A 24535-nucleotide genomic window follows, 5' to 3' on the forward strand; every position below is an offset into this window, starting at 1 on the left:
ACAGTTCAGAATATAGAGTACATACTGATGAAGTGACCATTCTTCATTGCTTTGAATTGCTGAAAGGAATAGAAATAAAATGAGAAGACATTCTATGGTTTTATTGTAATTGCAACTCAGGATGGTCTTACCACAATCAAAATAAGGCCAATATGATGGAATTTCTAGATAGGCAATATTGAAAACATATTTCAAGCCTCATTTTATGTCAAGATACAAAAATCAGATTTCAGATCAATGGCATAATAAAACAGTACAAAGTAGCTGATGAAAGCTAACTTTGTTCCAACACAAGAATTCAACATGATAAACATATCTCTCATTTCCACATCTGTCATCCATTTTTAAAACCAATAAATCATTTAAATATGGATTTAACTAGTCCTACAAGCAGTTATAGCAACATGCACTGCACTGAAGAACTTTAACAATAATGCACTTATCTGAATTTAGAATTATAAAAAATTGATTAGAAGCGTAAGTTATGCTCACATAATTACTGTGCACAAACACAACTGACAGCAAAACAACTGGTCTTTTTCTAACTGGCGTTTTTATCTTCTAGATACTTGAAGTTGATAGATACTCTGTTTTTATAGGAAGGGGTGAATAACTCAGATTAAATTCTCCCTGTATAAGCAAAAGAATCTGAGAGCAGAAAGCAGGTATCTGTAAACTGGATTGGATTGCAACCAGAACAGTGCAGGCTGAGCTGCAGGTACTGCCGAGACTTGTTGCATCCTCAGCACAGTTTGGGGCCCTGTGAGGAATGGCAGGAATGTTGGTGGCCTGGCCTTTAATAAGCACAGACAAACACCCAACGGAAGGGACTTAAATACCTCGCAAAAGCCCCTGCACAAAAACATGGGGCGGCTGCTGGACTGATCTATGTTTTTTTGTTGTTGTTGTTGTTTTTGTTTTTGTTTTTGTTTTTGTTTTCCTTTTGGTTCTCATAAAGGGCTTGGAGGAGGGGGAAAGAGCTCTGGAGGAAAGGAAAAAGAGTGAGGTGTTGGACAAGCTAAAAGCTCATATAATTTTCATTCTTGATAATAAGTCGAAGGCAAAGTCAGAAGGATTGCAAGTCCCAGCAAACACAAGCAGATTCTGATTTCATTACTAAGATTTGCATAGCCTTGATAAGGAAGGTGATTAGAGAGGGAGTCAGCAGAAAACTCACTGTATGAATTCTTATTTCAAAACTTTTTTTCATTTACCCTAGCAAATAGCATTGTTACATGTAGTTCTAAGAGAAGCTCCTTAGAAGTTCTCCAAACCCATATCAGAATTACACTAACATTTCAGAATACTGTGACAGTGAATCTAAAGTGGAAACATTTTTATACTGATTTAATATAAATATTTAATAATTTGGCAATACACTAGCTGTATTTAATTTATTTTTAATTTTGCAATGATTGCACTTTTAACTATTTAACATGCTATTTTTACATTAAAATCAGGAATTCAGTCTAAGCATTATAAACAGCACTGTAGACAGTATTCATCACTGTAAGAGCTAGTGGAAAAAATCCCACAATCTCTCTAGTTGTTATAATAATGATGTTAGTTTCCTGTTCACTACAAGGATAATTAATGAAGAATTTGGCTGAACTGCACATACCAGGCAGCTAAGGTAATACTTCATGTACACATTTCACTACTGCATAACATACAATGCAGGGTTTGTTTTCTTATTTCTTACTTTGAAAATCAATCAGGTTACTAGGCAACTAAAATATTGAGCTATAACTATTAGTACTTTGCCTAATCTGTGTGTAATTTCATTAATTATTCTGCTAGTGCTGTCCATCTGATATAGTGATAATTTCATTATGGTCTCTGAATATGTTTCATGCATAACAAATGAATGATCAATTAAACATGATTTTTTTTAATTATTTTTGTCCCATTTGTCCCTAAACTTTATTAATGTTCTACATGACATTCTTTCTTCCCTTCAGATTTTAAGTAATCAACGGTCTTTTAATAAAAATCACCTTTCCCTAACCTAGAACAAGCTGACAAATTTAAAAAGAAAATACTATCTGTTATTCACATGATACTCTGAATGGCTTCCAGATCTGCGATGTGCTTAGAGATGCAGGACTACAAGAATCCGGATTTTGGTTTGTTTCTAGTGTCTGGTTACATACCTAGCATAACCACCTACTTAAAATGCTAAGACTGACTATTATGGAAAAAAAAAAAACTTTTTAAAGGGGGACTAGCAAAAACTTTGGCTGATTCTGGTCAAAAGCAAATATGAGTGACTTGGGTCTTTCTGTTCAAATGAGCTCATACCTGATTTTCATCTCATGTATAGAATTTCTATTTTTATTTTCTGTTGTGCAGCAGCAAGGATCCTCCTTACACACTCATGTTACACCAAGTGGTCCCTGCTGTAAAGGAGAGGTCCAGAAAGTATTTTCTTTGCACACCTATAGACTGCTTGATATGATTAGCAGATACTTCACAATTTAACCCTCTAGAGTAAAATGTCAGAAATAGTCGCATACTGAGACTGGTAAATTTAGAAACTAGACAGATTCCACTTCAACAACCTGATAATCTCTGTAATATCATTTATATATACAAGGAGGAGACAAAAAAAAAATCATGCAAGTCTATGCCTTTGGCATGGAATACAGTTACAGAAAAATTCCTGTTCAGTATTTTGGACCTTTTTTTTTTTTTTTTTTCCCTCTAAAAATACACTATTAATAAGCAAAGCTGACAATTAGTTTAAGTATCTGACACCAGCCTGGACTTAAGACAAACTAACCTGTCTCCAAATACAGTCACGCACAGGATCCAATCAACCATCTTCTCAGACACAATTGAGAAAGCAAGGACCATATACAATGTTCTAAAAGGAAGCAAGGTCTACTTACAAGTGACTTATTAACACTTATAGTTAAAAACACTTATTAATTAATTAAAAGTAGATCTACTAGTGGCCAGAACACATCATAAGCACATGCAATGCAGATAAATCCAAATAGACTGCCTATCAGAGGAATTCATTCAAAGTATTGAAATAATAATTAAGGTTGTGTAATATTTAAATTCAGTCATGCATGTACATTTCCAGTACAACCAATATAAAATATTTACATCTAGACAAGAGAGAAAAACATAAGCAAATCTTCTAAGTGCAAAACATCATTACTCTGTTTCTATGTGACTTTCTAGTTTGTCTGATGCATACTCTGGTCCAAGTTCCATGAGTTGTAAAACCCTGGTCTTCAAGAGCTTCTTTTCATTTTTTTCCCCAGTTCTTTTCAAACTGTTTAGGATGGGTGAAACACAGAGCATGCCTTGCATGAAAGAGAATTATGTTGCTGGAACAAGTTATTCATTTTAGACCACAGTTAAATAGACAGATAAACACCATATCTAGCTGCTTCAATAACATAATGCAGAGTTGTTTTTAAGGACTTGTTGGTGATGAGATTGCTTTGCAAATACATATGTTCTGTCATTGTGCCAAAACTAGCAGCTCATTTCATTTTCAACTCTTCTCCACTGTAAATGCACACATTTACAGGCTCTTCTAAGTGGTCTGTGAACTATCAGTTCCACATCAAGCAACCCCACTTCACATAAAATTATTCCATTTGCTTGTAATAGAGTACGCGCCATGCCCAGCCATGGTGGAACACCCCCTTTCCTCTTTTTATTTTCCTTTCCAAAATCTCCCTTTTCCACCATCTCCAGATGGAAGGAAGGTTTTGCCCTGAGCAAATGGAGCAGCTGCTGTACAGAAAAGTTGGAAAGTGATGAGTCAGTGTTTGACAGAAGCATCCTGCTCCTTGCTGTTACCCAGCACAGGCAGCTACGGCTTCTCTGCTAGGCAGCAAGCATTCATCATGCAGAAAGACTTCTTTTGGGTGGAGATGTGAGGGACACTGTGTTGCAAGAGGTAATCATTACTATATCGTTGTACCAGCTATATTATCTATAAAGACCTCAATGGAGAGGAGTCAACTTTAGCCTTCAGACCAAATATTTCTTGAGGGACATTCTCTCCCATGGCTGTGATTATCAAAAGGGAGGTGAATAATGCATCAGTTCTTTCACTTCCTAGTGGTTTTTTGTTTGTTTTTGTTTTTAAATGAAAGTAACCTGACTTTAGTTCATCATTTTATTTCAGAAATTAACTAAAGCTCTTCATAAGCTGCTGGTAAATGCAGTTTCCTTGCACTGTCTGTACTACTACCTTCTGAAAAGCTCTTTGACTCATTGTTTAAAGAAAGAGAAGATAACGTATTTTCATTTTATTCTGGTCTAATTTAATATAGTATGCTTTAGTACTGCTTGCTTGCATCACTAATTTAGTATTTAAGGAAAAGAAGAGGGAATAGTTTGTTTACTGTGTTTTGCTTTTCTGCTGAAACCAGGATGTGAAGAAAATATTATCTATGTGAACACATTTCATGTTTAAAGGAGAAGAGATGAAAAGTCCATTATATTCGCCAAACAAAATGGACAAAGTGGCATACTGCAACAGGAGAAGCCTGGCAACTTAGAACTCTGCACTGCTTTGTCTGTTCTGTGTTGGTTAAAACATGCAGCTGGTAGATGGGATCAGAGAAAGGAAGACTGGCCATGTATATGGTATAAGGGGTAACAATCCCCCACCACAAGAAAATTAAGAGGAATAAAGAAATTTTGTTCGTTAGATCTGTTAATTGTGGAAAGGGAGGTTTGGAAAGTCTAATCAGAAAGCTTAAGTTAAAAATTGAAGTTATTCCTTGCATGTTCAAAACTCCCACTGACTTTAATGGGATCTTTGCATAAGTAAGGGCTGCAAACTAAGACGTGAATTTTCATGCTCAGAGTAAACTTAGAAGAGTGAAGGAGGGCAGGAGGTGCTCCAGGCACGGAGCAGAAGTTCCCCTGCGGCCTGTGGAGAGGCCCCTGGTGGAGCAGGCTGTTTCCAAGCGCCCATGGGTCCCACATGGAGCAGATCTCCACGCTGAAGCCCATGGAGGAGCCCTCGGTGGAGCAAGTGGATGTGGCCTGGAGGAGGCTGTGGCCCATGGAGAGCCCCCGCAGGAGCAGGCCCCAGGCTGGAGCTGCAGCCCGTGGAGAGGAGCCCACACTGTAGCAGGGGGTCTGGGGGGAGCTGCCGCCCATGGGGGACCCGTGCTGGAGCAGTTTGCTCCTGGGGGATAGACTCCATGTTACAGAGCCATGTTGGAGCAGTTCCTGAAGAGCAGCTGCCTGTGGGAAGCCCCCGCAGGCTCAGTTTGGGAAGGACAGCATCCCGTGGGAGGGACCCCACGTGGAGCAGGGACAGAAGGTGACCGTGAAGGAGCAGTGGAAATGAACCTTTAGGGACTGACCACAGCCCCTATTCCCTGTTCCCCCGTGCTGCTCACATGGAGGACATAGAAGGAGGTGGGGGGGGGGGGGGGGGGGGGGGGGGAGGTGTTTTTAGTTTGTTTTTAGTTTCTTGCTGCTCTAGCTGGTTAGTAATAGGTAATAAATTACATTAATCTCCCTTTGGTGACTCTGTTTTGAGATCTCCCTGTCCTTATCTCAACCCATGAGCCCTTTTTCATCATATTTTCTCCCCCTCTTCCTTTCAGGAGAGGGAGTAAGAAAGTGGTGTGGTGGAGTTTATCTGCCCACCAGGGTGAAACCACCACACTCCAATATACAATTTTAATCCATTTATAATCTCTTTTGTAAAATATGTGGCTACCAAAGCTTTAACTGCATCTATTACACCAATTTGAAAAAAGCAGTATAAATTCACAGTATCTTTTTAATGCTTTCAGCTGTAATAATTTTGAATGCGATAAAATGTCACATATGGGAATAAATTATTCATTCCCTTTTCCATCCAGATTCCCACTCCTAAAGGTCCTGGAAGGCTGCTATTTTTGCTGTATTCTTCCAAGAGTTAAATGGAAGATCGGAAGATGTTCCAAACAGATTAAATGCAAACGAGATAGAGGAATACTGCAGGGAATTAATTGATTTTTCTGGGGGGGAAATTCCTGTGTCTTCCATATCCACATTATTCTACTTGCTATCAGCAGTATTCTGGGATGCACGGACTAGAAGGACTACAATTTCTTCACACTCCTTAATCTTATTTTTACACCCTCTAGCAATAAGTTTTATGTACCATGTATTAAACACTGCACTCGCTTATAGGAAGACAATCATACCTATATGTTCATGTTTATTTATTTTTTTCCTACTACTGGGGGTGTTTGTTTTATTTGTAGCTCACCTATATTTAAAATTCTTCTTGCAGTACCAAACCCTGGTTTTATCATTTTTCAACTCCAGTTGCATTCTTAGTTTCAGTAGTATTTTTTCACACAGCTCACCTATTTGATCACAGCATTTGAAAATATCTACCAACTAGTGTAGCCAATTTGCTAAGTTAACCAACAATCATTTTTCCAAAAGATTCTCCTAAACTTGATTAAACAGAGAAAAATACCATGGATGTTTTAAATGATATTATTTTTGCATTATTAGTAATCTGCTAACTTATAAATTTTTCCTAAAGACAAATAAAGACTCTCTCCATCTTTCAAAATAAATTCTATAAATTGAAGGACTGAACTTTTAAATACAAGGATGAAAACTGAATAACAGAGGTATGTGATCATATTATGTAAATCTAAGATTATACAAGTTATTAATTTAAATTATTAATTATAATTAATTAATTATAATCAATTAAATTATTAATTATATTAAATTATATTTTATGATCAAGATAAAGGTCTAATTAAAATATATATATATATTTTTGCAAGGTTCTGATTGTAGGCCTGTTGGCTAGGGCTTGGTTTTATGCTACCCCAGCACAGAGCAGCCTGAAATGCATTGTGTGCAAGCCTCTGCAGGATTCTCATGAGTAACTTGAGCAGCTGTCGAAACTGCAAAACGCAGCAGCCATAGCTAGGCCAGCAGCGTATCACCTGTGAAAGCTAAAGCCTCTGTAGAGCTGACTGCTTCAGCCAGGGAGCCAGGGACTCTGCTACTTGGCTAATGCTGAATAAAATGATGAAGCCAAAAAAGGAGTGAGTAGATATGCTTATTAACATGACCTGACACTCCATTATAAAATGCTGATTTTAGTACTTTTCAATTTGCCAATTGGTAGATACTTTGGCTCAAATGTGCCTTAGTTGCTGCTTAAAGGTGACTAAAATATGGTAGGTTTTTGTTGTTGTTGTTGTTTTTTCAAAACTTTCCTGTCATTTCTGACAAAGAATCAAGACATTGTTTTGCTCATGATAATAAATCAAAAGGGAGAGGGAAGGGAGGAAGATGATAAGGGAAGCAATTTAAATAGTTAATATAATTTGAAGCTGCAGACTGATATTTGGCAGCTGGGGATAACAATGTGGGATGAAAATTAAAATTTGGCTTTTGATGCCACTGTAAATTAAAGGTTCTGGAAAAAAAAATATCATGCTCTGCAGAGATTTTGTATATCTTAAGCACAGAATATTAATCAGAAAAGGAGTGGAGGGGTTCCGCTTCGGACTAAGTAACATTGTTGTATATGCAGACCTGTAATATTTTAAACCAAAGTCACAAGATAAGAAAGCAGGCAGAGTCTGTTGAGCACAGCAGCATGAACACCTATTAGAGTCGCTCAGGGACAAAGGACAGATCTGTGGGGAGTGGGTGCAGTGGGAAAGGGATTCAAAGGGCTCAGGCAGTGGGAAACTGGGATTCTGCAATGTAGGCAAAGGGGAAAAGTTGGGATTTGTATTGGGGAATTTGTCAGAGGTACATAAGGAATAAAGATTGTAATTGATAGATATCATAGATAGAGAGAATGGGGCTTAGATGAGAACCCAAGACTTTGGAAGAGAGTAAGATCAACAAATAAAGTGTTTGAGGAACTGGCAGAAGAACCTGTGGCAATAAAAACATACTGTCTCCCTGAACTTGGAAAGGATCCCAGAAGTCTTGAACCACTCCATTACTATATTAGCTCAAGTATCAGTGGTCTGTGTATTAGTATTATTAATAAATGTGTGGGAGACTTTTTTAGTGGCATGTTACAGTTAGTCGTGTTATAAATCCGTATTTGGTAATACTTCATTAGAAATTGGTTGAGCAACCTTAATTGTGCAATCCTTATGTGCACATAGTATGGGAAAAAAAAAAAAGTTACATAATAGCATGCAATTTTTCCTTCAGGAAGTGTACCTGAGATGGGATGCTTCTGGATCTGAAAGATTGTGTAATAAAGATTACTGTGGCCTGGATCCTCCACTTGCTGCAGAAATTGGTAAATGTAATGTGACTGAAGCAAAGACTGTAGGAAAAAAAAAAAAAAAAAAAAAGAGTGTTTTAATGATTAACTCAGACAATGCCACCTTGGAGAATAAGGTAAGCCTCTGTTAACCTTTCACAGGTAGCCATAAACTATGTTTTTCTCAGTTTCTGGTTGCCTGACTTGAGACAGTGGCCTGCTTTGCAGAAGTACTCTTGAACTCCCTCAGTGGCAGAAGAGGTAACAGGAGAAGATATTTGAGTATAGCAGATGCTATGTAATGCCAGCTTCTGTAAAAAAATATGTGTCCTGTTTATCTTAAACAAGGACAATTGAAACACCAGTCTTTAATGAATCTCTCAGTCCATCAGTCCTTTTCCTGTCTATGCTGGGGCCCAGGCATGTAGCTGGAGTAACATAACTGTGGAGAACTCAGAAATCAATTTTAGTCTTTGTAGGTATTTTATAGTATGATTATCACAAAGAGCATCAAATACAGTGGCTAAGGTATATCTGTTTTTCTTCCTCTATCTTGTTCCTAGAAGGGGAAATGTCCAATGTCTTTTATTCTGAATTTTTAAACCTGACTGAGTGTTCATTTGCATTTATTTGCTCCAGAGAAGACATGATCAAAGAGCAGAAAGTGTGGAGCTAGAGATGATTTTGCATTCTTCAGTTTGTGCACAGTCTAACACAGATCTTAGGACATCTGTACCCAGTGCAAAAAAAGGTTTTGTAATCTACAGAGAATTGGCTCAATTTGAAGCAGCTATATTTCTCCTCTTGTCCATATCTTCACCTAGAAGTTCACAGTGTATTGTAAAAGTACTGTACATGTGGTGGTGTGCATGAAGACCTCATCTCCATTTTCCTTTTTGCTCTCTGAGTAGAATGCACAGGCTGTACAGCCCATGTGGACAGGTTTCTTTCCCATATAAGTCTGAGCACTGCAGAATAAGGAGATTTAACTTGATGCTGAAAATCATTTATATTCTGTGTCCCATCTGCAAACCAAAGCAAAGGACTGCATGTGTGGGAGGGCAGTGCAAAGGGATAGCTCAGCAAGCTGCACTTCTGAAGAAATACACTGGATGAGCCTTTATAAATTTAAAAAACTTTAAGGCCACATCCACAACACTGCTACAGTTCATCTGGAAGAGACAGAAGATGACTATTGCAGGACAGGGAAAATGCTAAACTATATAATCTTTAGTAATGTTCTGCAGGAATTAACAAAAAATAAATAAAAATAAAAAAAAGGAAAAGGTAAAGCAGCAAAGATCAATGGATTACTCTGGAAGCTGGTGCTAGAATGAAAGTTTGGACAGGGTTGTCATTTGGAAAATATTTTCTGGATGGATTGTTTTTTTCTGTTGGTATTATCTTTCTTAAGCTATGGCCAACACTAGCGATAACTGGATCATGAGACTAAAAAGCACTGAGAATCTTGGAGTAACTTATTTTAACATTGATCATATGTTTTAATAGAGTGAAGTAGAGTTTTAATAAAGCTACAAGAAACATAAAGAAATAAGGTAAATAAGAATTCAGACGATGGGTAAAGGAACACTATAGACTAGAGAAAATATAAGAAAAGAAAAATATTTTTCACATTTCAAATACAGTAATGAAAATAGTTGTCAAATAATTAATTGTTACCCTTAGAAATTAAAGTAGTTGTCAAATAGTTAAAAGTTAAAATTAAATCTTTTGCGGTTATATTATTGGATATTGCTACAAACAAGTAAAATATTTAAGTTCCATCTTAAAAAATGCAAACAACGTTGAGATACTTAAAATATTGATACAGTGTGAAGTTGGATAGCAAATGGACAATGGGAGTACAGAGAACAAGAAAAAATGAGAGGTACATATTTCTCAATAGTAGGCATTTTTTCAAATCAAAATGAAGAGTAAGGGTGTGAGAGTAATGTTGCACATTTAGAATGTGGCAATTTTAAAGTGAGCAAGAATAACTTAGATGTTATCATTTTGATTTTTTAGAAAGGATGGAAACAATTTTTACATGTATTGGAAGGGAAAGGGGGAAACTGAATGGGGTCCACTACAGAATTACAAACACATATTTGCGTATAGAAAGACATCTGGAAATACTACCAGAAACTCTGTTGCTAAGAGAGTCTTTAACTTCTCACATACATACTGGAGAACAAATGCTACAAAAGAAGTTAAGGTAGCCTTAGACTCAGTAAACAGCAGGTTTATTTGCCAGATAGAATCGCATGCGAGATAGAATAACCTTATTATTGCAGGCTATGTTTATTTGACTTTGGTAAGTAGCAAGCATGTTGCATAAAAGCTAGCTGTAGAAAATGACCTTGTAATGTATTACTATGTGATAATTTGCTTTAGATTAAATAGAAAGAAAAACAAAAACTAGTCTTTAAGCTTCTGATTCCAAAGTAAAGTCTTGAGTAAAATAATTTCATATTTAGTCAAGTTAACAAAGAGAAAATCAGTTCCTCATTCACAGTTGATTATAGAAAGAACCTGGATATTTTTAAAAGGAAAAAGTGCAGAAACAACATGGAACAGATTAAAATAAAGATGAATGAATGCATAAATAAATAAATAAATACTTGGAATAACAAACTGCATAACTAAATAAATAAAGACCAGGAATAACCAAAAGGAATAGAAAGCGTAAAGGAACAGAAAATGGAGCTGATCAGAAAACTGATTTCAAGCACAGTAGTTTTGGGGTTGGGAAGGTCTGTCCAAAGTCAAAATTAGATAGACCTTACAAAAAAAAAAAAAAAAAATGGGGGGGAGGGATTGAAGTGAAAACACTATGTGGTGAGAATGGGGATAAATACTAAGAAATGTCCACCTGTGGCCTTATGCTGAACTTCAATTTTCTGTGACGTTAAAGGGAAAATATGGGATACAAACTATCAACTGATACAAAGAAAAAACATTAAAGTACTTCAAGTATGAAAATTGACAGAGATTATGACCAGTTCAGAATCCCAACAGTCTTGGCACAGTAGCAGAAGAAATAAATACACCAAGTTTCAAGAAGAAAAAAAGAGAAAACTATTAAATATTACGTTTATTAAAAGGAAAAAAAAAATTAAAAATTGATCCATACAACTATGACTGTGGTCAGAGCTATGTTTCACAACACAAAAGAATGAAGGTACAGAGGTAAAAAGAAAATGTGATATAATGAAACTTAAATTTGACAAAGACAGATTGTGCCAGGCTAACCTGATATCCTTCACTGAGGAGATAATTGCTTTTCTAGACAAGGGAAATAGGTATAATGTAGATGTAATCTACTTGGAAGCCAGGAAAACATTTGATATTTAATAGGAAATTATTAGTCAAACTAGAGAAGACGATGATTAGGGAAGGAACTGAGAAGTGGATAGAGAAGCTGGAGGGTCACTGACAACAGCATGACGCAGAACAGCTGCAGTGCAACATATGAAAGTCAGTCATGAGTTGGTATATTTTCAGTTCAGATTTTGCCTTAAAAGTGAGAAAATATTGGTGAAATTTGCTGATGGCATGTCTGAGAATGTTAAATAACAAATGGGTGTCAAATAAAGAAGACTGTATTTCCAGATAAATTTTGGAAAGAAATCTGAAGATTTGAACAATTATCTGAACTGAACCTACAAAGATTTTGATTTTGGATTGACATGAATGGGTCCATTTTGTCTGTCACCCCCACTAACAGTGACAAAATTGCACATATAGCCAATTAACTGTCCGATAGCAGATGTATATGTTCTGTGACAAATAATGTCATAAAATAACTAAGTGAAGACATTACCAGTTATACTTCAGTCCAATTAAGTTTAATTAGGTGCTCTTTACTCTTTGTTATTGTTTGCATTTGTTCTGGTACATCCCATAAGTCAGAACTCCTACAAATGAAAATATTGTGTTGTGGTTTTTTTTTGCTTCCTAAGTGTATTAAATTTCTACATTTTTAGCTTCCAAAGATTCTAACTCTCAGTACAAATACATTCCAAATATTTAAGAACATTTCCAATTTGGAAAAAAATAAAAGAAAAAAAAGTAAAACCATTCAGCTGGCAAGCAATCCATTGTGTAAGTCACTTTTGGTCATTTCAATGGTATTTTTATATATACATCTCTCTGTCTTTAAATGGGATAATACTTTTCTGTAGTAAAATGGCCATTATCAAGTAATACAATCTATTCTTTAGAAGCAAGCACATTTCTTTGATATAGAAGATAAGACACGTGCTTATAGATTTTGTGGAGCTCTAATGTAACTAACTAAGCCTCATAAACAGGTCACTCATTTATATAAACTGTAATAGTGAGGTCCAAAGCACCCTAGTAAAGCTAGATGCCCAGTTAATTTTAATGAGTATTAGGCTTCCAACTCCCTTAGGCAGCTTTCAAAATGTCAGCCTATAATTACAAACAGCTTGGACTGACGCCCATTGAATTTAATGGAAAGTATCCCATTGATTTCAATGAGCTTTTGGATCATTGACTTTACTGTTTGCACAAATATTTCTAAAGGATTTGGATAGTAAATACCATATACTTTAGAAACGCTACATTGTAAAAAATATCTTCACATTTCTGTGTGTTGCACTATTTGCAAATACAGTAAAAAATGTAAGACTATGTCAAGTCATACAATTTTAGAAGTGTTATAAACTTTAGTGGGAAATATAACATTAAAAGCAAATTAAAGTAATTCCACTACAGAGCTGGTCAGGACTGCTTTGCAAAATCATTTCTGCTGAAAAAAAAAATAAAGCAAATGAACCAAAAGAGAAACTTTTTGCAAAGAATGGCTGACTTTGAGGAATGTAACTGTCAGTAAGGAATGTTTTTATTAAATTTTGAAATGGTCAGGATAGTTCCTGTAAACATTGGTGAAGTAATAAATACTGGCTTTGATTTCTTTTACATGGAACTTAATTATAGAAACACAGATAATTCAAAAGAGTGTTTTGAAATTATTGAAAGGAAACTTTTTCCTTTCCCCTTTCCTTTCCACACCTTTCCTTTCCTTTCCTTTCCTTTCCTTTCCTTTCCTTTCCTTTCCTTTCCTTTCCTTTCCTTTCCTTTCCTTTCCTTTCCTTTCCTTTCCTTTCCTTTCCTTTCCTTTCCTTTCCTTTCCTTTCCTTTCCTTTCCTGAACGGAAAGTATTTTCCTATCTTTGACTTGATAAAAATGTGTAAAGCTTCAGCTATGCATGGCAGAGGAAAAGTTTCCCTGTATTGCATTTTTCAAAATTTTGGCTGTATCTATCTATTACTAAGCAATATTTTCGCAGTTTACAAGTTTGCCTTTTCATCCCTAGATATTCAGGTATCATTTTGCTACAGACACACTAAAAGCCTTAGGTATGAATTGTTGGCAAAGTCACAGATAATGCAAACAAAGGTGATTATACTGTGGAGCTCCTCATGAGACAGCAATCCAAGCAGGTGGCTTAGCCCCAGGAACACAAAATGAGAGCATGACACCTCTTTTATCACTGTGCTATATTAAAATGCTGGTAGCCAAATGCAGAGAACCAAACGAGGAGTTCAAAGGCAGGAGGGGGTTTCACATAATTTTAAAGGAGAGAGAGGAACAAAAAAGCAGGAGACAGTGAAAACAGAACAAGAATTACTTAAATACAGTTGATATTGAAATAAACTGCAAAAGATGAATCATAAATCTCATGCAGTCACTGTGAAAAAGCACCCACAGTTGGAAATTAGTTGAAATGTAGTATGGTGCAGCAGAGGGGAGCTAAGGAGAAGCTGTCTTCTGGTGCTCTCCTTCTGAAAGTGGTAATTCTGAGATCAATCCTAAGGAAAAAAGTAACTCAGACAAATGTTGACATCTCTTCTAAAGCTCAGCGTTATAATTAGCTCTGCCTTGTAATTAGTTTATACAGACACACACAGACAAAACTGCATCAAAACAAAATAATTGTGATGAGGCAACTTAAGCTGACAAACCTGGGAGGTTCAGCCAGTGACTGTCATTTAACACAGCCATGAGAGACCCTGAAGCTATATTTCTTCCCCAAACAAAGTGAAATGCAGATCTGCCAAGAAACTGAAACTCTGGTCTGGAATCACGTTGGGAAGGGAGGACAGAAGTCATGTACACAAGATGAGTGCACTAAATAAGATTTAAAGTTGCTCTTCAGGTATCACTGAATCCCAGTGTGGGTGTGGGGCTGACTATTCACTATGAGTGGGACTAAGTGAAGCCTAAGCATCTGTGAATTCATAACTTAAAGAAAAAGGACACACTACAGTCTGCAATTTTCTTTCCGCAGTTTTCTTTCAAGAATGATGAAACTGAAAAAGATCAGATGAGGTGTTTCTCTTCTCCTGTGCCTAACCTGCTATCCCTTTTTTGTTTGTTTTATTAAAAAAACATCTTAACTGGTATACCCAACAAATGTCCTAAATTTTGTGAGCTCAAAAGTTTAAGAAATTGAAGAAATCATCTTTTTGAAAGTGATATTGCAAGCCAAAGATTTGTTTTTAAGTAGCAATGGAAAAATAAGAAATTTCTGCTCTTTGAAAACAAAACAAAACAAAAGCCAAAGACTTGCTTCATAAAAGGAAAGCAAACTAAAATAAGAAACTTAAAGCAAACTAAACAAGAAAGGCTGCAACCCACCTCATAGGTATTTTTTTTAACAGTTCAGAGCAGTGATCATCTTTTCTGCTGGGCAGACAGAAAATGGTAAGTTTTTTGTTTGTTTGTTTGTTTGAGACTTTATGATATTACATCAGTACAAACAATGCATATTAACAGGGAATTCAAAGCTAATATTGAGCTAAAGGATGATTTGATAGAGGACAGCAGCTGGACAACGTCATGGTCATTCAATAACATGCAATTGCTTCACTATCTTGGCACTTCCATAAGGAACAGCATTAGCATTTTAAATTGGATCAGGCTTGTGCTTTTGAAATGAAGCTCCTTAATTCTCCCCACATACAGCATTTAGCTGTGTGTCGTGGAGCAGTATAGGAGTGCAGGAGTTGATAAAGCTGAACCAAAATCTTCTCCCCGGGAGGGTGCACAACGTGTTAAAACAGCGAGTGGGTGTTCAGTCCTTGTGAGCAGGATAGAGCCTGCCCAAATGTTACCAAAACGCAGGCAGTTGGATGACTGATCCACTACATCAAATGTTTCAGTCCTCCGACTGGCTCCTATTATTTCACTTTACTTAGTGAAATCTGTTAGAAAAATCCATAGCTGTAGAAATCCATTGGTACAACCATTAAACTAATCATGTTATTCAGCAAAGAATAGATGCAGATTATTGCTTTATTCTGTGCAAACTTCAGTGTTATCTTTCTGTCTTGCACAGAGATGCTGGAGGTATTTGTGTGTGTGTGTTTTCACAATGTTTTTGCCATTGCTTCTCAGTAAGAATAATACAGTAAGAAACAATAACCTAAGCTTACGTTATTGCTTTTTATGGTTCACATGAAACAAATCAATAGCAGATTAACTCTGAACATTTGGCAAGTCAAATACAAATCAACTGAATTTGGAATATTTATCTTATTTGATTGTCTAAGTACTGTACTTGCTTGTCTTTACCAGCTGTGAAACAAGAAAGTCATTTTGTCTACACTTGTGTCTATGAGAGAGGAAGAGCAAGATGAGTTTTCCAAATGAGTGTTTTCAGTTCTTTAGGTAAGGACAAGAGAAACACCAAACTTGATCTCACCATGATGGATCTCAACAGTTTCAACCTAATCACAATAAATCACAACTAGACAAATGATGACAGTTGATTAGATTTTTTCTTTTTTTTCCAGGGGAAAGTAGCATGTTCTCATAATTATATCTTTGTAGTAGACTGTCAATTTTGTCTTGTTTTGTTTTAGAAAATCAAAACAATAAAAAACAGATGTTCCAAACATCATAAGATGGATTTTTTCTATTTCTCTTGAAAACCCCTGCTTGAAAATTTATTGTAGATATTAATAATATAGGTAAAATACCCAAATCAGTGATAAAATATTTATTTACAGAAAAAAATGTAGCATCTGGTTCACATAGAAGATACTTTTTTTTTTTTTTTTTTTTTTAATTCTTCATTAAGAATAAAGTAGGAATTGTTTCAGTCTTATTCCAGTTTGGAATGAAACTACATACCAAAATAATGGAATTTTCCACAGTGCAGAAATACTGATTTCCTTTACAGGCATGTAAAAATGCAGTTTTCATTGCAGTCATATATTTTCATTGTTATCCATTTAAAAGTGCATTGTTTTAAGATACTTACATGAGAAATTTATTTTGTGCCAAATTATTATTTAATGTTTATATATCAGCCTATTCGTTCTACATACAAACTAGCAGCTGACCATCATGACTTCTACTGAATTCATTCATTCCAAATTTTTGCTGTTCATTTTGGTCATGGGCTAGAAATTTAGCTAGGGTATAGTATTTTTTTTGCAGTTTTTCACTTCACTATATTGCTTTCTACCCACTGAGGAGGTACTCTGCATAGTTCAATAATTGAAGCTTAACATTTTCATAAAATGAAAGTGATTAAACTGGATATCTTAACCTGCAGGAGAACAAATACAGCCATGGACTAATAATTTTCTTGTCTGTGTTCACTGAAAAATCATAATGTATATTAAAATCAACTAATTCACAGAATCTCAGAATGATTGAGACAGGAAAGGACCTACGGATATCATCTGGTCCAACTCCACTATTCAAACAAGGCCACCTAACTGTGTCCAGGTGACTTTTGAAGATCAAAATGTGCTCTTTTTTTTTTTTTTTTTCTTTTTCCTGACTTTCAGTGACTTTTATTTTTAATTTTATTTATTTTTTTTTTTTTAACATCTATTCCATCTTTTGTTTGTGTGATGACACCCATTATGGCTTCAAGACTGCATCATTAGTAATTTTAAGTAGCCTGATCTCTTCTCAGCTCCCTCTCCTAAATTTACAGAATCACAGAATCATCTAGGTTGGAAGAGACCTCCAAGATCACCGAGTCCAACCTCTGACCTAACACTAACAGGTCCTCCACTAAACCATATCACTAAGCTCTACATCTAAACGTCTTTTAAAGACTTACAGGGATGGTGACTCAACCACTTCCCTGGGCAGCCTATTCCAATGCCTAACAACCCTTTCAGTAAAGAAGTTCTTCCTAATCTCCAACCTAAACCTCCCCTGGCGCAACTTTAGCCCATTCCCCCTCATCCTGTCACCAGGCATGTGGGAGAATAGACCAACCCCCACCTTTAAGCACAAGTTCCACCATTGTACAGGTGTTCCTCATTGTGCAGGCTCTATTTATCCCAAAAGTTTTCTTCTAATCCAAAACATTAAAATCCCTTCTGCCTTACCAGGATTTTCTCTCCCTTGGATACTAGGACCATGAAGAAAACACCGTAGTGATTCAACTTTCTCACTCTTATCAAAAGGTGTATTATATTTTTCCCAAGATCTGGTCTTTTTTCTGGTATTAGTAACTATATGTGTATAATCACTATATCTTCTCAAGTACTCCCCAGAGATTAACTAGATTCCTTAAGAGCTTTTGCTTGTAACAGATGCATCATTATGTGCATAAGCCTCTGTGCAGCCCTCACTGGCATTTTACAGTCCGTTCTTCATATACCTTGTAGTCACTCCTCTGGGCTGGCTTTTTCTGTCATTACATATATTAAGATCTTGACATCTCTATCAGATACTATTGCTTTTTATACTTTTTGTGTATTGCATATCAAGAATCAAACTGTCTGGATGTTTTGCAAAGTGTTTGTGTGCGTTCTGTGTACATTGGCTGGCTGTGAACATGCTAACCGATATCATATTTAAGAATTGCAGCCTTGTTTTGTCTTTTAATACTCTGCTAGAATTGCCTTTGCTTTACTTTTTAATATGTGCTTTTGCTTCATATTTACTATGAGCTGATTTTCTCACTCAAATGTCAGTAGTTGTTATTTTTTAGATTTTTTTTTTTTGGCGTTCTTTTCCAAACATTTTGATTGTTTCTGGCAAGTCATTTGTCATTTCCCTGTGTAACATTAAATGCCAAAATCATCCCTGATGATTTTACAGAAGAGATGAATCTGCTTTTTCTCTGTATGTGTAGGTAACATAATTTAATTGATTAATTATTTAAAAGCCCCCACACTTTTCTAGACAATGTGCTGCCCTTAAACTTTAAAGTGTGATTTTATAGTTTTAGACTTCTTTAGGAGAATGGCTTTTATCCTTCTGAAGAAAATTCCATGCTCAGAAATTAATGTCCTTAGCTAAATTATGAAACATTTCTGTTAGTTATTCCTAAAACTAATGATCTATTCCTAGGATTCCTGGACCATATGTATTACCCAGTATTGCTAACACCAAACCAACTAGAGCTTACTTATTTGTCTTTCTTATGAGCTCACTTTAATATAAGTCAAATTAAATATGGATAACAAGAAAAAATTCTCTTTCTTACTGCCATTTCACTGGTGGAATCTTTGCATCTACTTATTAAGTTACAACAAGGAATTTAGACAGCTCAGTGGGATATAAAACACAACTAGTGCTGTAATACAGTAATAGCATATGTATCACCAAAGGACCAATATCTTCTGACTGAACAAATTACTGAACTATCCTTCAAATGCGGTATTTTATTTAGAACTATTTTTTACTCTGTTTTGTAGATTAAATACACCTTATATCATTATCCTCATACATAATGACTATACCCATATAGTGTCTTTATTGTTTTTGAGAATACTGCTTTCTATGAATATTTGCCGTACAAAATAGCAATAATTTTCCAAACTTGTGAAAAATGCGATATCTGCTTCCACCTGATTTTAAATGGTGACAGTAGATACAGAAAACTGCTTCAGTAACTAAGTTCCTATTCCAAAATAACTGAAAAGCAATGACAATCAAGCTCCAAGGCATGACATCTGTTAACAACTTGGATTCTGCACCACTGAGTTTCAAAGAGAAATAAAGGACAGAAGTTGTTCTAATAACACCGTATTGTGACCATGATGACAACAAATATAAGACACATTTCAGTGCTCTGTACAAACTTGGTTTAACAGTCCTACTAAACCAGCTGTTTCATGTACTGAAAATAATGAAATTTCCCTGTGTAGTTTGCAATTCTTCATAGACTATGCAAACTAAATACTAATCTGGATTTACAGTTCCTGTTTTACAAAAGTAAATCAGGGAATATGGACCATTTTGTGTAACCAACTTTCAGAATGAAAAAGTATTTGAGAAAACACCATGTACTCTCAGTGAAAATACTTTCATTGTACTCTCATCTTCCAGTCATGCAACACTGCTAGGCCATATTTCCCAAGGGGGAACCCACACCAATCTCTTAAATGATGGACTTATTTTAAGTAAATCCAAATGACCTGGGATACATACAACCCTGGAGTAGTGAGGAGAAGAGGAAGTTAGGTATGATGTTAATTTTTCAGCAGAGAAATTTTCTATATTGCTTGTTAAAAATATGTTCTCCCTCAAAGACTGCATAGATGCATCTGCTGAGCATATTCTGTTTAATAAAGCCAACTAATCTTGCTGTGGTAATTTAAGATGATCCACTTCAAATAATATAGTAAATCCTTTGGGCAGAGGTTGCTGCCCCAAGAACAGAGCAGAGGAACTGAAAATGTTCATGTGCTCAGCTGCTTTGGAAACACTTCTCACATCACATCTCAAAGGGGTAGTGCAGGCAAATTTGTTATTAAGAGACAAGCTTTTGCATTGAGGTTGTATTGAGATTGTATTGAGAAGTGTGAAACATATATTCCAGTCTGGTAACTCTTTTGTGCCTGACTGGTGTTTCTGCAGTGGCAAAACCTGAGATGGCAACTACCTGACCTTTAGGTCAGCTTAAGATTCATGGAGTCTGTCTATCAAAGCCTTTACTTTCAGCAATGCAACAATTAAGTGTTCTATGCTTCACTGGAGCTAAAACATCAAGTCTATGTACAAAATAGCTAGGAGAGAATTTTGAAGGGAGCTATATCCAATTCATCAACGAGGAAGAGAAGAGACAGTTTTCACTCCATCAATTTCTGAAGAACCCAGCAAGTATGAGAGTCACTCTACTTCAAGCATATGTGGAGTCCCCCCTAACAGAAGTAGCTCAGCAGTGCAGTACGTCAGAAAGCACTTGTGAACATGACCTAAAAGAGAAAAGTAGAAGTTGGGAATTTTGAGAACATTACTCTAACTGCCAGTACTTTGCATTATAATTTGAAAATTTACATTTTGAGTGCAGGAGACTTTACAAAACCTTTTATTCATCCTTTATCATTAGAAGTTCTGGAAAATAACTTCTGGATCAAATTATTTCAGAGTCTGATGTCTACCTCTGTAAAGCACTAAGACAATTCCTTGTGAAAAACAAACAAACAAACAAACAAACAAAACCCCACTCTCTTATATCTTAAATAAAAGGTAGGGAGGGGGGCTGGGGGAGGGGGGCGAATAATACCATAGAAATATATGTCAAGAGTGAAACTGAGCATTTCAAATTAATTGAGCACTGTAACTAATTATGGTTCTTTTGAAAATATCAACTATAAAATTAAGCATTATTAAAAGCTTCATATACTAGATTTCTTGCATTTTCTTCATACCATCAAATAGACTTCTTTGTATATAAAACTATATAAAAAAAAAAACTCTTAAAAAACAAAAAAAAAAAGAATAAATTGAATGTGCTTTCTGTTTAAGAAATCAACCACTCAGAATATCAGACTGAAGTACAAAACAATTTGAAAATTAGTAGAAACACTGACAGCGTTTGATAATCTGTCACAGATTCAATGAGGCAGTGGAAGGATCAAGCACATGCTTTGAGACAGAAATAGTGGAGTTAGGTATGGGTAACACAAATGTAGAGCTAGCCATATTTTGATAAGTCACACTGGTCTATGTAGACACACTTTAACTGTTTTTAGTGTCAACTGAATCCAGACTTTGCCACATTCACAAAGACTTAGCTTCTGGTAACCCCGAGTTCCGTAAATTCCTCTCAAATGTCTCTGTACCTGGACTTTGGGTGCACAGGATTTGCACTAGCTCCAGAGTCCAATCAGGTCTTACACTGAAGATCTCGTAAGTCTCCCTGATTCCAAGCTGCTTCTGTGAAAACTCACTTGAAAATTCCTGACAGCAGCCTTCTCACATCTTTTAGTAACCTTAAAATCCAATGCATTCATCATCTGATTCATCCTAATTTTTGATTATCCTCAATAAATAGCAGTCTGTGTGCAAGTGTACTCAAATGCATACTTTTCCCAATAAAATCACTTAAATTTGTATCTTGATTAAAAGATTTTAATATAAAATATAACATTCAGAATATTCAGTTTAGCATTCTTTTTCATCATCACAATTCATTTGCTACATTCTGAAAGTTAATACTAGGTATTTTCTAGGGGCAATTGTGTCTTTTTAGACCACTTACAAGAGAGAACCCTGAGCCAAGAAGAAAAAATAAGGCAATAGCATACTGTTTTCTGAATGGGAACAGGATAGAATGCAAATAATGTGGTAAGCAATTAATGGTCAAAGGGACAAAGTGATAAGAAATTTTTGACACTGTGAATTAAGGGTTAACAATTAAATTGCTTCTCATAATGTCATTGAAAATAAATCTGGTAACATTTATAAATCAAATTCACGTAGGTAAAAAGACTAATCTACTAATTTCAGAGAAAGTACGATAAACTCCAGAAATTTGAAAAATCCATATATGTATAACAGGAAGTTGATAATTAATGTAAGCTTCATTACATTATTTACTGTAATATTTACTGTATTTACCATACCCCAGTGCTTCCAAATGATTATTGCTCCCAGCAGGCTGGAAGTACAGGGTCAGCCTATACACACTGCAGTATGGTAAATACTGAGCATATTGATTTAAAAGAGCTATCTTTTGGCACTCTCTTAGAGCTAATTTAAGATAAAAGGCTAGTTCTGCTCTCAGTTACTTAGCTGTAAATCAGAGGAGTATCATGGCCCTGAGGTGGTCTTAAAACTTGAACTAACTTATGTCAAGATCCTCAGATTTGTTTTTGAATTTATCTGAGGAATTTTTCTTATGAGTGGAGGAAATCAGTTTTCAAAATAAAGTAACAAATTCTGTGAAATGCAGTTAATGTGCATTTCCCTCATTAAGAAATTAGTAGTTAAAAGAGCTCCTGTTTATGTAAAAGATTCCAGTCCAGTACAAAAACATTATTTGTTTTACTTTCAGTAGTGCCTTTGACTTTGATTGGAATAATCCCGTGAATGGAGTGACAAGTGAAGTAGGAATGTATAACTGTATTCCTGGGTTTCAGTTTTAGCCAAAACTCATTAAAATCAGACGAAACTTTTTCACTGAGGCAAAGAGATTATGGACCAAGGTCCACTTATGGCAACAAGTATTTTAACCATCAAGAGAAAGATAAACATAAGATGTACTAAAATCACTTAAAACTGAAATCTTCAAGTTGCCTGGCTACCTGCATTTTGAACTGATTTCCAACATAGCTAATATAAGTTTTGCAAAGATTATTATTTTTTTTTTTTTTTAGATCATATTGCTAGTTGTATGACAAATCAGATATGCAGAATCTCTGTGTTTCAGACTACAGGAAGACAGAAAGAAAATTAGAGATGGCTTGTAACATGTAGTCAGCATACTCTTAATAGAAACTAATATTTCAGTTGCTGAGATTAATGTACTCATTCTTTTATATTTTGTTTTGGACACTGATAAAGTGCCTTAGGCCTGGAAGATCTGACAATGAAGGGAGAGAAAGTACAGAATAACTACTTACCCAGATGGAATACCATTTCATCATTTCTTCCTCACAGAAAAAGTCAGAGGCAAAATAAAACTCTGCCACTGAACAAACTGACCAATGTATTTGTGTGTCCACAGCATAGCACTTAGTGCTATAAATGTCAGCACAGGGGACTTTTTTTTTTTTTATCTTGTTTCTTTCTGTTTCAGAGTCAGAGACAAATCAGACCACTCTCTGAGATAAATTTACCGAACAGAGGAAAAATTTCAGACATACCAATCTTAGAAGTTCACAAAGCTGGAATGTAGTCACAGTATTTATTTTGTGAATGAATCGTTTATTTATTTATTTATTTATTTATTTATTTATTAATCTAAGGTCCAACAGCTTGTTATCTACTGGATCAAATGCCACTGGTATTTATTGTAGACTTTTTCTTCCCAGTCCTACTGGACAAGACTTTGTTCCTCTAACAAATGTGCTATTGTGTGGTACCTGCTGAATTTCCATACATACTATAGGTATTGTCCTGATTCCTGTTTCCATCTACTTTCCCACAAGCATTCATTTTTACAAAATGCACTGCAGAATCCAGAATTTCTTGAAACTATGGAGTGTACAGGGAATTTTCAGATGGCTGCAAATATACTCTATTCATTTTGCCAGACCCAGCAAACCAATTAAAATTGCCTTGAAACAAAAATCATACAAGAACAGATGGGCACCATTCATATTGTTTTCCTACTTATGAAGAAGTGTGGGAAAGCACTTAGCAAGCAATGAAAACTACTGTGTTAAAATGGATTTGAATAATAGTTATGAAATAGCTTTTCATATTTGCATGAGCTAAAATTCACACACTTGACAATTTACATTCAAAATACAAGCCATTTCCAGGATGTATATGGCTCATAGAGAATAAGCACAAACACACAGTAATCTGCAAATGGTATGATTTACAGTGGCTGCATCTTATAGAAAATATCATCTGTCCACTGGGACTTTTGCCATTTTATTGCTCAGACTACTCTCATATCATATAACTTCTGCAGAAAGAAATAAGATTTTCTATTGGGGACAAATATGCTAAGATATTCACATATTTAAATTTATTGGCAGTGTATTTTGGTATTGGCAGTGTACATTTTGTCAATAGGAAATTGTAAGGCTTGTGGGTGTTTTTTGTTTGTTTGTTTAAACTGGTGTTAAACTAGGTGTCATCTGCTGACAACTTCTGCTTTCTGCTTCAGATTAATTATTCACACTTGTAACCTTTCTTATCTGAATGAACATTTTTGCCTAGATGTTGTGTCCTGTTCTTTTCTGGCGTAATCCTAGGCTTTTTCATGATGCATATAAACAACAATAAAAATAATGGAAACTGCATTTACTATTTGAAAGAGTTGTGAATTTCAGTATCCAGGCTGCATTTAATGGAGGATTATTGAATTTCTGAGATTTGTAGAGTTCT

The 24535-nt window shown here is 35.5% G+C and overlaps 1 long non-coding RNA gene across 1 annotated transcript in view; it reads right to left on the reverse strand.

Moving 5' to 3' along the window:
* The window catches only part of LOC121070093, a 54002-nt gene extending 30792 nt beyond the window's left edge, over positions 1-23210 (reverse strand). The window contains exons 1-2 of the long non-coding RNA XR_005819884.1: positions 23098-23210; positions 8197-8305 (exon numbers count right to left, since the gene is read on the reverse strand). This is a non-coding gene — a long non-coding RNA (uncharacterized LOC121070093). The remainder of the gene's footprint in view (positions 1-8196; positions 8306-23097) is intronic.
* Positions 23211-24535: the final 1325 nt, after the last annotated feature.

This window comes from Cygnus olor, chromosome 4, assembly GCF_009769625.2.
Source record: "Cygnus olor isolate bCygOlo1 chromosome 4, bCygOlo1.pri.v2, whole genome shotgun sequence".
Classification (NCBI taxonomy): domain Eukaryota; kingdom Metazoa; phylum Chordata; class Aves; order Anseriformes; family Anatidae; genus Cygnus; species Cygnus olor.